The 17,830-nt window shown below is 38.3% G+C and overlaps 1 protein-coding gene and 1 pseudogene across 4 annotated transcripts in view; both read right to left on the reverse strand.

Moving 5' to 3' along the window:
• The window catches only part of SRPK2 (SRSF protein kinase 2), a 236,880-nt gene that overhangs the window by 160,305 nt on the left and 58,745 nt on the right, over window positions 1-17,830 (reverse strand). The gene's annotated exons all lie outside the window — the stretch shown is intronic.
• LOC136171038 (PRELI domain containing protein 3B-like) lies at window positions 14,396-17,570 on the reverse strand (annotated as a pseudogene).

Consider the following 17,830-nt stretch of genomic DNA (forward strand, 5'->3'; position numbering starts at 1 on the left):
AGGAAAGAAAAAAATGAAGCTTAAACATTCATTTTTATTAATAATGTTTATGAAAACTGTACCACAATCCTACAACTTCAGTCCTATTCAGATTTCATGTTTATAATCTTGCTATCCCTCTCCCCTCTAAAAAATTATCTTTTTCTTCCTATCAATATTAAAGTAATCATTCATTACACTAGCACACTACGTTAAGTGTCCAGAGAAAGAAAGGGCTGTTAACTTATATTAAGAGTCTAAAGAAAATGAAATTTTTTCTACTATAATTTTACTGCATCTTAGGTGTAACTTAGGTATTGGATTGGGGCCAGGTAACTTGGGCATTCTAAGAAAAGTCTCAGATGTATGTCTTGTATTTAACTTTCCTCTTCATGCCAGGGAGCTATTTGTACTGCTCTGAAGACCTACTAAATCATTCTCTTGGGGTTATGATGCCTAAAAAGTCCAGAGGCAATTCTAATGCATAGCCAGTGTTGAGAATCATTAGTTTCATACCTGGACCTTATCCTCCCTATCTAACTAAAATGTCAATATTACAAACACACAATTCATTCCAGGAGCACAATTAACACTCAATCTTGTCAAAAAATATTCTATTTATTAACTTTCATGTAGGGAATACTAGATAGTTAAAATCCAGCAATTCCACTTGCTCCAAATCTAAGCCAGAAAAAGATTCACACGTGTCCTAGGAGAACCACACAGAAAAAGACGCTCAACATGAAGCTGTGTTCCACAGAAAGTAATGGGGACAACCCAACTGTTAAAAGAACTATGGCACATTCACAACATAAAGCCTCATAGTAGATCTGCATGTACTGAATGATTTCCAAAACTAAAAGAAAACCACAACTTGCAGAATACACACAATATACTTCTTTTATTACAGATGTATTATGTTCTCAGGTGCATATATGCATATATATACACACACACATATACATAGATATACATATATGTATATAAAGTTGGGGGAGAATATCAATCTCAAAATGATTAGAAAAAGTGCTTCCTCACTTCTGGAGATGGGACAGGGAATGAGGAATGGCAGTCGGGGGGATTATCTGAACTTGGATTTTTTATAGGTATTACTTGTGTAATTAAAAATAATTTTCTTCAATAATGTTACGCATTACCAAAGGATATGTAATTTAAAATATCAAATAAATCTCTTTTGTAGCTACACAGCTTTCAAATGGACAGTCTGCAAAAAGAGTGCCATCACACCATTATAAATAGCCTCCAAAATGCCAACTTTCACTTTCAAATAAAATTCACAGTTTAATCAAGGTCAAAGAAATGTTCTGTTGGAACTTTGAGAGTGTTATACTGAAGGGGAAAAAAGAACAGCTGAATTATTCTAATACTGTTATATCATAAGAAAGGGAAGTCTCATGGAGGTTGTACAAAATTGGCCATTTAAAACTAGTTTTAAAAGCTAAATTCAGTCTGCTCCTTCTAATTCTATCAAGAACAATCTCTTGAAACAAAATTGCTGAAATAAATTGATGAACTAAAAACACAACCTATCTAAAAATATAGGTATTAATTTAGCAAACTCGAAATGAACAAGTCTCAACTAATGGATAAAAGATATGCTACTGCTGCAGAAAAAGAGAATCCCGTAGATGATAGTTTAAGATTAAAAAAATTTTTTTTTAAGTAGAGCCACCTGAATTATTAGATGCTTTTGCTAGACCACTGAAGGAAGGCAGGCATATGCTCAAGAAGCTAGAGTCAAGTGCCAGCGCAATTACAGAGCAAAAAGCCCTTCCCACAGAGGGACCACAGCAAGAAGAGCAAGTGTGAAATGGCTTCAGAACAGAGCTTGAAGAAATTCTACTCTTGCCTTTTAAAAAATAAACAAATAACCTCCTTCCAGACACATAATTAACCATTTTAATAACAAATAGTTCCTCAATCTCTGCTGAAATATACTGTCTAAATAACTTGTCTAAAATAACCAACTTTCTTCTAAAGTCTAACTCTGAAATTTGGAATGAGACTATTAAAATGGTGGCAAGGACTTGGACTGACAGCATTCTATTTCTTGAGTTAGGGTGTGGGTATTCAGGTGCCTATTTTATTGTTTCCTAAACTTTCATTCAGGCGTCTCAGGTGGATCAGTGCTAAAGAAACTGCCTGCCAATGCAGAAGACATGGGTTCAATCCCTGGGTCAGGAAGACCCCCTGGAGAAGGAAAAGTCTAACCCACCAATATTCTTGCTTAGAAAATTCCATAAACAGAGGAGCCTGGAGGGCTACTGTCCATGGGGTTGCAAAAGAGTTGGATACAACTTAGCGACTAAACAACAAACTTACATTCATAATTCATACAATACAGGCATGAAAGATATTTTAACTTCAAAAGATCTATTTAACCAGAACAATAACTGAAAGATGTGCCAGGACCAAAGTGAAACACTTGTTTATCTTAAAACAACTGCCTAGTCACTTACTTCTTAAGTTTTTTTCCATTACTCTCACCACATATTCTCCTATTTACTCCTCTGCAATACAGGTAAACCTCAGATACCAAAGCTTCAAGGAATGAGTGATCGTTGACGCCACATGCTCATCACAGCTGAAACATTCCTTACCTCATTTTAATTATTCTATTCCAAAGCATTCATCTGAGGATAATATACTGTTTCTAGGCTATCTCAGAGTCTTTCATTTTAGGCACTACGTCCATACTCTCAGGGCCTCTGAAAGGTAGCTGAAGGCCTGCTTCTAATCCAAGCCCTTCAGGGGACATGGCATACAACAAAGCCACATCCAAACTGGCTGCCGATGGGCATCTCCTCTCTATACCCTCACCTTTGAGCCCCTACGTCCTAACAGTCCAACAAGTTAGAAGAATGAGTGACTGACAAAAATCAGGCCCAATTTCCAAAGTTCAAAAAATGGGGCTGGAAAGGAAAAATTCCAGTTTGGATAAGACTTTTCATCAAATCCTACAGCACCCATTGCAAGTTTCTGTTCCAGTTCAACTCACCATTCAAAATTTTCTACTCAAAAGGTTAATTACCTGATGCTTACTAGCACTGTATTTGGGACAGTGTGAATATCAAATAAAAAAATCCTATCAAGAGACTAGGACTTCTGGTGAAAAAAATTTCACAGTGAACTATTTTTCCCTCTAAAGGTTCCTATGTTGTATGAGATTTGAAATAAAGGAACAGCTATGCCTGGATTTTTATCATTTTTTGTAAAACCCTCTTTCCCCCCTATGGCTAATGACTAAAATCTCTAACATTGCCTTTCAGCATACTTTAAAAAAAAAAAAAGTAAGTTTGTGCTGCTTAACAATCTGAAGCAATCCTTCCCTTCTCCAGTTCTCTGATGTCCAGTACGCAGTCACCAGCCACAGCCAGCTACCAAGCACCTGAAATGTGGCAAATCTGAAGAGACGAGTTAATGGGTAATATTTCATTAGTACTTTTATGCAGATTGCATGTTGATATGATACTATTTTGGATATGTTGGGTTCAATACATTGTTTATATTTTTGAATTTATGCCATATTATTCAGTTGTAAAAAAGAATGAAATTGGACACATGCTACAGCATGGATGAAACTTCAATCCATGCTAAGTGAAGAAAGCCAGACACAGAAGGACAAATGTGATGTAATTCCACTTACACGACATCCCTAGAACAAGCACTTTAAGACAGAAAGCAGAGCAGAGGTTAGCAGGCACTGAGTAGAACCATACAGTTCAGGCTCTGCAGGAAAGGCGCCTTACTCAAGGTAGGAAAGCGGGTGTGAGAGTCACCTCGGATCTCAGTACAGAGGACACACATGCTGCTAGCAAGTCAGTTTATGGCTTTTTAAAGTAACCTTAATGAACAACTACCCAGTATAACCCCACAAGGAAAAAAGTCTTAGCAAACCAGTTTGCTACTATTAAGTTTAAAAGACAAGTCTTATTTTTTCCTGCTGAAGAATGGATTTGAAGAGGACAGGAATAATCTGAAACCTCATAAACATTTCCACAACCATTCCACAAGTGCTTTTTAACAAACGTCTTCAAAATACTCTGACAAATACAATCAGTTTTGTGCTGAAAACACTTCTCTACATAAAAGACACAATTTTACAAAGGTGACTTAGTACACAGAGAAGCAAACAGTCAGTGTTCTTCTGATTTACAGGATTCAGTCCTCTAAGTTTAATGAGGTTTCCAAGTTTCAATTTATACAAAGCCATGGACAGGGAAGCCTGGCAGGCTACAGGTCATGGAGGCGCAGAGTCAGCCACCACTTAGCGACTGAATACCACCACAAAAACAACACCCTGGCTTTTAACTTAAGAGATACATTTAGTTTTGTTGCAAATTTAAGACAATGAACTGGTTTTGAACCTCTGAACACAGAAGAGGGTATGCTGTAACAAATGATTTGCAATTAATTTATCTAAGATTTGTTAGAAGGCAGATTGCAAATGTATCAAGCGTATTAACTAAAAATCAAATATACAATGAAATATAAGACAGGAATTTCAGCGAAACAAGGATAAAAAAAAAAAGGATTTAACTCAGCTGACTTTACCAGAACTAAACCTATTTTCAGGAGGTCAAAGGAGAAATAGCATCATAGTCTTTCTTGGATTTCAACATTTAAGGAAGGCTTATAAGGCTATTCATTAACATAGAATAAAAATAACAACAACTACAACCACAGGATTTCATGGTGGCTCAGCAGGAAAGAATCTGCCTGCAATGCAGCAAAGATAGGAGACGCGGGTTCGATCGTTGAGTCGGGAAGATCCCCTGAAGGAGGAAATGGCAACCCAGTATTCTTGCCTGGAAAACCCTATGGACAGAGAAGCCTGGCAGGCTACAGTCTGTGGGGTCGCAAGAGAGTCAGACATGACTGAACATGCACGCACAACCAGAGTAACAGCCAAAAAACACTGACATCACACCCCCTGCCTGCCATCTGCCTCGAGGACGCTCCCTTTATTATCAGCTCATTTCATCTACATAAACCCTCCATGGAGTCAGTAGTGTAATTGTTAATATCATCCCTGTTTACTGATGAGGAAACAGAGGCACAGAGAAAGTAAGTAACACTGTCCAAGGTCACACAGCTAGTAAACAAATGGTAGGGCACAGAGACAAACCCAGGCAACCTGGCTCCAGAAGCCACTACTATATATACTATTGCTTCTCATAATAGCCAGGGCAGGAGGGCAGTGGGGGGGTTGTCACAATATTTATAGTGGGTCCCCATGGCTCAGAGGTGAAGCTGGTAAAGAATTTGCCTGCAATGCAGGAGGTGCAGATTCAATCCCTGGGTCAGGAAGATCCCCTGGAGAAGGGAATGGCAACCCACTCCAGTATTCTTGCCTTGAAAACTCCATGGACAGAGGAGCCTGGCAGGCTACAGTCCATGGGGTCACAAAGAGTTGGACACGACTGATCAACCAACACTTTCACTTTCAAATGTCATAAATGAACTTTAAAAAATGTAGAAACTAAGCATACTTAATTGAGCCCCTCCTCCATCCACTGGGCAATATTCTGGGGAAACTTCAGTAATAATAACTCAGAAGTGTGGCAAAACTGTCAAAATGAAATAAAACAATTTTACTTTACAGCTAAAAAACAGAAACAAATGGAATGCCTAGAAACTGCAAACCAATTGCCAATCACAGGTCTTTAGTTTTACACGGAGTTCAGTAACATACTGAACAGAATGAAGTGCTGCTCCACAAGCCACACCCAGTGGTAAACAACTACGGGAAACTCAAGGGAGGAGGATGCAGGGCTACGTCTTGCCACATTTTCCCTTATCGTAGAGTTTCCTCTCTTTAATAAGCTCCACTGCACGTTGTCTAATTCGACATTCGTGGATTTTTCAAGACACTGGCTTTCCCTACACAAGGACCATCTCATCCACACACTGTGCCAACATCCGAAGGCCTGCCTCTGTCGTTGTGCACATTCGGGAAAAGATTAGGTACAGAGGTCCCTGCTGCAATCACCTGTGAGGCCTCCAGAGATTATCACGTTCTGGCAAATTGTCACCACGTCCAAGTCTGCAAAGTTTAATCAAGCTTTATTAGAGTCAACAAAACCTTTACTAAATCATCCATACAATTACTTCTGTTTTCATTTTTAATTAAGGTAAATTTTACATACAGAAAAATTCACCCTTAAGTGTTCAGTTCTGCAGATGCTCTGTGAGAAACAGACAATTGTGTAACCAGCCCCACGAGCAAAATACATTCGAGTTTCATGGTGCAAAACAATCCCCTCCCCAAACTCCCTGCCACTCTACATCCAGCCTCCCCCACCGCCAGCTCCCAGCACCTTGCTCTTTCCAGTACGAATGCAACTGTACAGTCTGTATGTTTCTGAATCTGGCTTCCTTCACTTAGCATAATACATGTTAGATCCATCCATTTGTTGCAACAATTTCATTTATTTTTAGTAGTTCATTTATTTTTATTGCTCAGCAATATTCCATTGCACGGAATGTGTCACAGTTGGCTTATCCATTTACCAGTTGAGAGAAAACTGAATAGCTCCCATTTTTGGCACTTGTAAACAAAACCCAAGAAAAGCTGCTATAAAACCTGCGTGCATGTTTTTGTATGAACATAAGTTTTAACTTCATTTGGGTAAAACCCAGGAGTGAGTCATATGGTCTGATGTGTGAAGGGGTCCAGTGGTTCCTCCTTCTCTCTAGCACTTGGCACAGTTTCTATTTATTTGAACCATAACAAACGTGTGTAGCAGTACCTCATGGTAATTTACATTTCCCTGATGACTGATAAAACGGACCATCTTTTTATGGGCTTATCTATATTATCTTCTTTAGAAAAACATTAGATCTTTCATCCATTTTTTAATTGGGGTCATTTCTTTTGCTCATTCTTTAAATGAGTCTGCAAAATTCTTTATATATTCTGGATAACAGTTCTGCCAGATGTGCGATTTGCAAATATTTTCTGCTACAGTCCATGGGGTCACAAAGAGTCGGACACAACTGACCAGCTTCACTTCACTTCACTTCTGTCAGTTTGTAGCTTCTCTTTCTGATAGCTTTCAGAGTCTCTTTAAAAAGCAGACTTTTATGGAAGTCCAACTCTTTTTTTTAATGGATCATGCTTCTGATATCCTATCAAAGAAATTTTTGCCTAATTCAAGTCACAAAGATTTTTCTAATAGTCTATAGTTTTACATTTAAGACTATAATCCATCTTGAGTTCATTTTTTTGCACACTGTGAAGCTAAGTATTGATTTCTATTTTCTTTTTATTACTTGATCCGATGTTCTGGCACTTATCACAGACAACTGCTTTTTAAACACCTCTGTTTAGCCTAAGAATGTAACAGTAAACAAGACAGTACAACATAATCAACTCACTGAAGTACACAGTTAGCAGGCTAAAAGAAGAGTATTACATTCATGCACAATGGCAAGAGAAGGGACTGAGCAGCTAACAGCTAGGAGGGATGTTATTTATACTAACCGATAGTTCACCAGGCAGAGAATAAGTCTAGGAAGAGGAAATACCACAAGCAATATACAAAGATTTGAAAGAATAAGGCTTTTTCAGGAAATAGCTATGGGGCAGGGGAAGGAATTCTTCTTAACCACTTTGTATTCATGGCAGACACTACTCCATGCTAGCATTCTGGGCAGGATGTTTTAGGGATCTAAAAAGCTGAAAACTCATTAAACTAAAGAGCAACAAAAATTGATCCAATCACTACTACAGTATAATGTTTCTGCACTGATGAAAGCATAAAAAGCCCTTCAGAATAAGCTGACAAACCCCAGCCTAGAAGTTTCCCTGGCCCCTCCTCCAACTGACCCTCCCCAAGACAGGGGGAGAGTCTCCCCAAGCTCTCAGGCTCTCCTCCTGAGAGCCTGCCTTCCTCAGGAGGCCTTCACTTGGCCCTCCATTACGTACGAATCCTTCATTACCACTCAGTAACCAGCAAAAGCACCTGTTCAAATTAGAACCACCACCTTCCCAGACCCTGTTCAGCCCAGTTAGAATCCGGCAAGGCACATTAACAGCAACACTAATCTGCTCTCCTTTCCCAGTCCCTACTCCGGCCCTTGGGGACTCCTCCCCCAATGCCCACTGGAACTTAAGAGCCCTATGCCAAGTCTCTAAAAGGACTGCTTCTTGCACTAACAGAGTTGGTGGCCCTGAACACTACTTTTGCAGACCCTGGGAATGTAGGCCCTTATTCTTCCAATGTCCCTCTTCTGCAGGGCCAGATGGAGGTGCGGCTGCTACTGTCACTGTCCCCAGACTCAGACTTTCCCATTCTTATGACTTATTACTGGGTTTGGATGGAAGAGCACAGTTCTTCCAAGTAAAGTTTAAATTTCCCATAACCCTCTTCAACTAAAGGTTTCATCCCATCTCAACATTTTGAACAGCATTTTTATCTACACAACTTTTTGAATGAAATATTTCCCACATAACACATATATAGGATGATGGCTAAAACTCCTGTCTAAAGAATTTCATATTAACCTTTTTGAAAAAGATATTGATAAAATAACTTATCAGATATTAAGAATAGAGAAGAATAATAAATCTTGTAAACTGTTGTCTGGATAAAACTGCATCTATATCCATTACACTTATTATTTGCAGAATAAATAACACTTTCTTCACTGAAACTATAGCATTTTCTTCTATCGTATCCCACATGCTCCACACATCAGAACACATCCCACAGTTTCTACTCTGGAAGAGTAGTCCAGAGACTGGCAGCTGGAGAAAAGCAGCATAGATTTTAAGGGAATTCCCTGGCAGTCCAGTGGTAGGACTTGACACTTTGTCATGGCCTGAGTTCAATCCCTGGCTGGGAAACTAAAATCCCACAAGCCATATGAAGAGATAGAAATACACACACGTGAAACACACACACACGTGAAGGAGACCTGAAAGGCCATCTGACCGCATCTACCATCTCTTACGTTTGCAAAGGCTCATCTCCCTTCTCCCTCCCCTCGGCACAAGCCCTTGATGGCAAGGTCCTCCTCTCTCTGCTCCTAAGAACTGAGACACAAGGCCCCTGACACAGGAGGCACCCAATAAAAGCTGCTGATAATGATACCAGATTAAGAGGTAACTTCCAGTTGTCACTCTTCCCAACTCCCGCAGCATTGACACCCTCCCTTCTAGTCCTTATTTCTCCTTTCACAACCTAAGTATCAAGCATCTTCACTCAAAAATCTCAGTAATAATCTCAGGGCTAAACTTGGAGTCATGAAACCTGTGTTGAACCCCAAGCCCTTGTTAGTTTGGGGGAAAGATGCTGAAATTTGTTAGGTCTCAGTCCTCTGAAATTTAAAATATGAGATTTGGTGCTCTGATGCTCTATAATTTTTTCTGTTTAACTAAACTTAATGCTTTCTTTCTACTATTATCCTTTACCTTGTCATTTTTTAAGACCTACCATAAAAAAATCAGAACCTAAAAGAATATGACAGCTAACCTATCTATTTCTAGTTAAGGAAAATCAGTACACTGTCATTACTTTAAAGAGGAACTTTAAAAATTAGAAATTATGTTGTATCATGAGGCAGGAGAGATGAAATGGCCCCTTCATACTGAAAGACGCATAACCCATTTTGATACAATGCTTTTCAGGAATGCAGGTCACCAAAATGGTTCAGTTTAAAACAGTCATGAAACGTAGACACTACAGGATGGCTGGACTGCACACCCAACACACAATCCTTCATATAAACATTCCCTCTGAGCTTTTGAGCATTTGGGTGTGCCAGAGTTTAACATGACACTTGCTCATAAGAATCTGGAGCACAGCTATTAAACTCTTGTTTACCAGCAGGCAGTGGCAGGTCACAGGAAACTTCTAGTGAAGAAGTCTCCTTTCCCACAAGCATTCTAATTTTTATTTGGGGACCCACTGGTCTCGAACACGCACACTTTCCAACAAAGCTGACACGAACAGAGGTGTCAAGGTGAATGTCCATATCACATTCCCCAGGGAATGAATTCAGTGGCAGGTGATCTGAGCTACTGCAATCCAAATTTTAAGACTACGATACAAATATTTATACAGGTCTAAAACATTTCCAAAATAAAAATGATCACTTCTTCAATTCAAAAGCACAAGAGGATACCATCACACTTGAACTACAGTATTTAACAAATAAACTTTATGCTTCAGTCTAATTTAAATGTACAAATTTATAAGACAAAATAGTAGAACAAATATCTCATGTAGTAAAATTTAAAATGTGACTTTTACAGCTGCACAGCATCATCATGACTAACACTGCTACAAACAAATGTTTCAATACAAACACAAATATGATTATAAAATATAACTTTCTGGCAAACAACAAAGGCACAGGCATAGGAGGAATGTAACTTTTTCATATGCGACAATTATTTTTAAGGCCAAAACACAATCAGTTGAGATTAACGCGTGTATAGCTCCATGTCAATATAAAACTTAAAATTACCTCATTGAGAAAAAGCTTAACATTTAACTTTGTGTGGCATTATATCCACAAGTAAAATACATGGAAATACAGGGAGAAAACTCATAATTTTCAAGTTATTGTTAAGGAAAGTATTTAGAAACAGAAAACTGAGATTTGAATTTTGACTCATTAGTATCTCTGATTCCTCAAACTACTCAGTCACATCTTTCATAAGTGTGTTTCACCTTCTATAAAATGTTGCCAAAGTAATAATTTGATTCATCCAATTAGGTAATTACTCAGGAAAATCAGAACACAGGAAAAGTTGGGGAGGGGTAGTGGTGGTGAGCAGACAGTGGCAAATAAAGATACAGAAAGTTGGTGAAGACTGTTTCAAACATTTCTACTAATGGAAAAAGTTAGAAGTTGTTCTCTGTTTTGCACCTTTTACAAAAAGCTTTTTCAAATGGCATTTTAAGAAAATAACTAGAGCTAAAGATAAAAGTTTTCGCTATAATCTGAAAATATGAAATCTGCAATGGAAAACTTTGCTACAGTTCCAATGCAAGAGAACATTCATATCAAAATCACAGTGAGGACAATGTTAACTTGTTTATTTGATATCAATGGTACTGCTAATGTAGACACATCCCACAAAGACCGAGAGTCAATTGAACCCATTGTTCAAGGCTGCTGGATGTAACAACGAGTTAACTGTGGCTCAGAAACTCATTTCATCATCCTGAAACCGTTCTGGCTCATAGCTCATGAGTCAAAAACAATAAACCAAACGCTTTAACAACCCAGACTGCTTATCCAGGTTATTCACCAGGCTTGGCACTCAATGACTTTTAGCCAATGCCAAAAATTGATTCTCACATCAAAGGATAAAGATTTATGACAAGAGAACATATTCAAACCCTAAAGGTGTAACAAGACCTTGCAGTACAATGGAAGCATTGTTGGAAAAAGTACGCACCATTTGGAAGCCAGATTCATTTCAACTTGAGACTTGCAAGCATATTCATAAGTCAGTCTTACTCAGATCATAAAAACTACAGGAAAGTGCCACCTTAAATTTTTTGGAATAAGGCAGGATATGCATGTATGCATGCTAAAGTAAACAGAAATGTCCTGCTCAAAGACTTGAGACGGACTTCTGTATTAACCCTTCATTCCCATTAGGTACTATCCTAATATGATTAAAGGTAAGAAAACTGACAAACTGAACAACTAAACTATTTGCCTTACCTTTTCAATATTGTGACTCTAGGAATCCAGAGACCAGTGATACACACAGCAACCCATTCCAGGCGTTTCAGGGCTGCTCTAGCCCCAGGTAGCTATTAGTCATTGCTATGTGAGGCCTACAGATCTCAACCTAGAGACACACACCTCCTTGCTAAAACAAAAACTAAAAGCCTTCCGAGACTATGACTGCAAAATCAAACTACAACTCGGATTCCTGATCTAAAGGAAAAACATAAACTATCGCTCTAGTCTAAACCCTAGAAGCAACTACACTGTGGCAACAAATAACTATTGTTCAAAATGCTTTAGGATCAAGTATTTTAATAAAGTTCTCTGTTCTCTGGGGTTCTAAAGGCTTGGAGAAGATACAGGATATTTACTTATCAAAAATCCTGTTGTCTGTTACTTTATTACAGCAGTATGTAAAAGATCATGAAAAGGAATTCATACACAGTTTATATTAGATAAATAACATTTAAAAACAAAAAGCTTCTTCCAGATAAAATACGCTCTCTTCCTCATTCTTACGGCTTTATTAATCAATTCTTCTGTTCATTTAACATGCTTAGGGAACCAACAAAAGAGGAGCCCCCCAAAAATCAAAATACTTCTCGCCAAGATCAATACATTATTTAGTTTTAAGAGCCAGAGGCAATGATGAGAACTGTGCTGGATTTCTTTTCTTTAGTTTGCAGTTCAGTACAGTCAGATTTCAGTTTGCAGGAAGAGAAAAAGAGGCAGTGTTTTAGGTGTTTAAAGGACTTCATCAGGCTGCAGAAGGTCATCTATCTCTGTACTCTCAGTCTGTCTTCAAATATATTTACCAAAAATATCGAAGTTTCAAAACATTAATGAAACTCATAACAACTATGAATTATTATTATTGCATGTGACATATTGCTAGAATCAAACTGTTTAGGTAGAAATTTTAACCTGGAGACCATACCACAATCATCTGGTCAACTCTTTTAAACCAAGCAAAAAACACTGACTTAAAATCTCATGGAGAAAAGAGGACAAGAGTTTTCTACCCTTAAAGAAGCAGGATACTACTCTGCCTGAACAAAGGAAAAAAAGAAACAGTCATGTAGAGAGACTGCTGGCTAACTGCCGCCCTCTGGCTGGCAAGATGCCACCCTTCAGCTGGAAACACATTTAACCAAAACATTCATTTACAAATGTCTCTAGCTGTGATCCATTTTTAATGTTGTATACATCTCTAACTTAAGTAGAAAACAACTTTTAAGAAGAAAATGAGGAACAAAGTCAGAAATTTCGCAGGATTAAAATTAAAACACTATCACAGGAACATTTATTTAAACGAAAATAATTCTAAGAAGGGAGAGATGTATCAATAGTTACAATACTGAAAGAAGAAATGCCGGAACACAATCTGATTATAGAAATGCAAAATGTAAATTAATGATCAGGTGTCAAATCATCATATCATCTAGCTCCAAAAAAAGGAACATAAGTCTTTCCCTCTATGCTTGCTGGAAAAAGAGATCTGAACATCAGGCAGGTGCAACTGAACATGGCCTGGAAACACAAAGGTCTCAGCTCAAAAGGAGGTTTTCATGTGAGGGCTGGACCATATAAAGTAAAAGAGATCATGAACTATCTTGGAGGGAGACTTAAGCATGATTTCCCCAGTACGGAGCAGGGGGGATCAACTGAAGAAACTAATTTTAGTGCTAGAGTAGTCTTACTACTGAAAATTTTAGAAGTAGAAATGTCATTACATCTGCCATGGTGAATACAAAGAGGCTTTTCTTCATGCAAACAGCTCTTATTGTTAAAGAAATTTTTTAATGATCTTTTAAAAAGGATAAACAAATGATAAATCAAAACCAAGCATAAAGAATCAAATAGTTTCCAATGTATAATAAGTGCTTTACTTTAGAACTTAAGTCGATGAAGCTGGTGACTTAGGACTCCTACAAATACCAACAAGAACAGAAAGATGAGAAAAGCTTCCTACCCCCTTACAGCACTCACTGGAAGTGCCATCCATTTGCCAATAGGAGTATTCTAATTTTTTTTATTTTCTCCTGTTGTTTCAAAGTATTATTTAAATCTCACCTCTTTTTTTCACTTTTGTTGGAGTCATTACTTTCATGATTATTTTTACTCCAAAAATGTTATTTGAGTACAAAATTAAAACACTGTGATTTTTAATGGTGGTTTAGAGCAGAACAAATTATTTTATACAATTAATATATTTTTATGTTTTTAATGTATTTTTTAAATGATACAATTTCTCCTTTAAAAGTGAGTTCCCTCACATAAGCTCTCCAAGTTTACCACAGCACAGCAGTTGTGCATACGCAGAGGGGACTCTGCTTGGTTCTGGGATTGGTCCAGAGCCAGGCAGAGTTCCAATGCATGAAAAGCTTTAAAATTCTACCTTAGGGAAGTTTCACCTGCCAATACCAATTTCCAAGTATACTTTTCAAAAATTGTTAAATTTCGGCATAAATACTGGAATCCTCAAAATCAGTCATCTCAGAAAAAAGTAATTTCAACTGATCCCTTTTATTTGGAAACCCTGCACATCTTTGTTTTGATCAAGTCACACAGCTTTTCTTCACCTTATTAAAAAAAAAAAATCTACCTAAAATAGAGTTGAATTTTTAAAATAACAAATAAATACACTGTCAGCGTGTAGAAACCTGGGAAACTAGGTGTCATATATCAGCTTTCATTATCATTTCTCCACAAATGCTGCTGCTGCCATTGGTCTCCATATGCTTCCTCTTGCCAAAGTTGTCAATTCCTCAATTTCAGTGTTTAATTTATGTATTAAACACTCCATTGCTTCTTGGCCTGTATTAGCATTTGACGATATCGTACTTGCCATCAGCCCTTCAAGGTAACTGCCGAGACTGACTCCTTTCTCAGTAATTATGGCTTCTTGACTCAAAATAGCTCTTTCTGGGGCTTAAGGATGTGGTTTGTATGTAAGTCTCTCATCTACTGAAACCTTATTCGTAAATGAAATATTCGCGGATTTAAGTTCCATTGTTTTCTCTATGGCATCCACTATAGAATGTTCTTGCACCTATGTTTTGGTTCTTGCCGCACCAATAATAAATTTCACAATGGAAAGCAGCCCCCACTCTGTGCTGAGAAGTGCATGGCTATGCAACCTTTCAGAGGGATCTATGTGTCTGTTCAGTACATCAACTCAAACCACACTCAGGTTCATAGGGTTTGGGTATTTCTGCACTGCAGCTGTTGTAACGATTTCCCATGGGTGGTCAAAGACGTGCTCCAAAGTCCAGATCTTAGTGGTGCCGGCAGCCAGCAGTGTCCACGCGGTACTAGGGCACAATGAGGCAGAGGCCACTCTTGCCCCCAGCCTGCCCCTCAGCCGCCCCACTGGCAGCCCCTAAATCTCACGTTTTACGTTATACTTTTATTAAAAAGACTCTCCTTGAGGAAAAATACCAAAGATATATCTGTACAATGCTCCAGCACTGTGTCTTGCAGAAGTCTTTAATAAATATCAGTAAATATGAGGAACACGGAAATCTAGATGAATTTGAGAGTCAATTCCTCGGCAGGTTGATAAAGATGTCCAGGAGGACGACTTCTCTCCTCCCAAGGAGGAGAGAGGGGTCTAGGGCTCTTGAGGAGGACATAGGGGTCTGGATTTCTCAAGGAGGAGGAAAGGACAAAGTTTTTTTTTCTACATTCCTTAGTAAGGATTATATAACATCAATGTATCCTGCTTGAAGACAGTTTCTCCTTGAAAATCGTCTGACTAATCCTGTCATCTTAAAATGTAAATTGTGGGAGTGGGTCTAGTAAGACCTTAAGACATTCTTTTGACTTATTGTAATAGCCAATTAAAAAAGTATGTAATTCCCTTGCTAACACTAGCAAGGGGGGAACTCTCCATCCCCCTTCTGATGTCTATGTCAGAAGCTTTCCAATGTCCTCTTTCACTTTAATAAAACTCTGCTACAACTCAGCTCTTGAGTGATCAAGCCTAGTCCCTGGTCCCGAAGCTAAATCTTCTTTGGAGATCACGAATCAGACATCATTCACTGTAAGTTATCAAATTTATATTCAAAGCCATTGTTTAAGTGGTAAGACTATGAAGTTTTCCCTTTATTGTACATTTCTAAATATTCTATATTTGACTATAAATATAATCAGAATGCTTTATTTTTTATAGTTGTGATAATATTTTAATAATGAAGGGTATATACAATGATGATTAAGACTATGAGCCAACTGCCTGGACTTGAATGACAGCTCCTAAAATTCAACTTACTTACTATCCCTAATTATCACCTACAAAAACAGAATATAATAAGAATACCTATCTCAAAATTGTAGTGAGGATGACACAAAATAATGCATGTGCAAGCATTGACAAATAGAAGGCGTTAATACATACCAAGCAACAGCTTCACTGTTAGAGTTGTGGGCTTATCACCTGAAAATGTCCCACAGTTACAAGTTAGGGGTTAGAGATTTTCTTGCTCTGCCTGGAGGTCATAATACTTTATATACTATTTTCATTAAAAAAAAAAAAATCTGCATCAAGGGTAATTAAAAAATATGCAGGAAACAAGTCCTGGCCTTTCACCAACAACTAACTGAAACAGGCTGAGATGGCACCCGCGTACTCCTTCCACGCCCCCTCAGAATCACTCACAGGGCTATGTTGTGGCAGAGCTCTGGAAAACCCATTCCAGAGCATGCTGGCTACTTTCACATGTAAAATGTTCATCTTGTTTATATGGAAAGTGCTGTATTACTACAACTTCAAGGGCAATCAACAGGTGAAGGAGGTGGTTACCTTAATGGATGGTAGACATGTACAAACCTCTAACTGATTGGACTGTAATCTTCATTCTGATGACCAACTAAAAGGCTCTAATGCAACCCAAAAGTATTTTTCTGTTTTTAACATAATTCCTATGATAAAATTTCTACTTACAACACTATTGTAAACATTAATATGTGGTAATTTATTTAGTCTTTGCAACTACTCTCTGAGGTAGATACTTTTAGAATCCCCAGGTAGCTGCTGAGGGAACCGCAGCGAAGAGAGGGGAAGTCGCGAATCTCATGACTAAAATCCACACAGTATCTCTTCTCTTAAACTACTAGGCTGGTCGCAGCTTGGTGACTGGTATCAGTAACCACTTCTTATTACCAGAAACCCGTCTGAAATGTCTAAAGCACTTGGCGTGTATACCTTGAATGTATCAGAGGGCAGAGAAAGGTAATCATGAGTGTCTGCTTATTCAACTAAAAGAATCTTTTCCTCAAGAGAGTTATATGAGATGACCTTACCTTTCCTTTTATTCAATCTGTATGAGAGCTATTAAGGGGATATTGTTGGGCACCTACTTCCAGTACTCATTCATCTTATCTGAAAAAGAGTTGCAAAATTAACCTAACTACTTAAAACTTCATCAAAAATAAACAGGAGGAAATCTCCCTCCCTCTAGCTGGAGCCCTCACTATTTCTTCCCCCAACAGAAACCCTGCCCCTGATGCCTCACACTTCTTGAAACTTCCACCCACCACTACTGCAGTCAAGTTTCAAAAACAGCAAACAGATCCCACTACAGCCCTGCTTAAAGCCCTTCAGCACTGCCCCCTTTCCTCAGGCCACATTACTTTGCTTGTGATGAGTCTCCTATAAAAACGTAAGGAGAGGAGATTTCCCTAGTGGTTCACTGGTAAAGAATCTGCCTTGCAAGGCAGGTCACACGGGTATGATACCTGGTCAGGGAACTAAGATCTCACATGCCACAAAGCAACCACACCGGCAAGTCACAGCTACTAATACTGAAGCTCGTGCGTTCCGGGGCCCGCACACCACTACTGAGCCTACAAGCCACAACTAGAGGGTACATGCGTCACACAGAAAGATCCCGCACGGTGCAAAGAAGATTCTGTGTGCCACAATTAAGGCCCAATGCAGCCAAATAAATAATTAGAAAATAAAAAAGCATTTCTTAATGGCTCTATAAAAATATATTTAAAATATGAGAATTATTGACATGTCTCCCCAAAAGTTGCACATAAATTTTGCAGTGTCACGGAGAAAACAATTTATTTAATGTCTTAAAATTCCAAACATAAATAACAAAATTCCATCTCTAATTTCATAAAG

This window comes from Muntiacus reevesi, chromosome 6 (genome assembly GCF_963930625.1).
Source record: "Muntiacus reevesi chromosome 6, mMunRee1.1, whole genome shotgun sequence".
Lineage (NCBI taxonomy): Eukaryota > Metazoa > Chordata > Mammalia > Artiodactyla > Cervidae > Muntiacus > Muntiacus reevesi.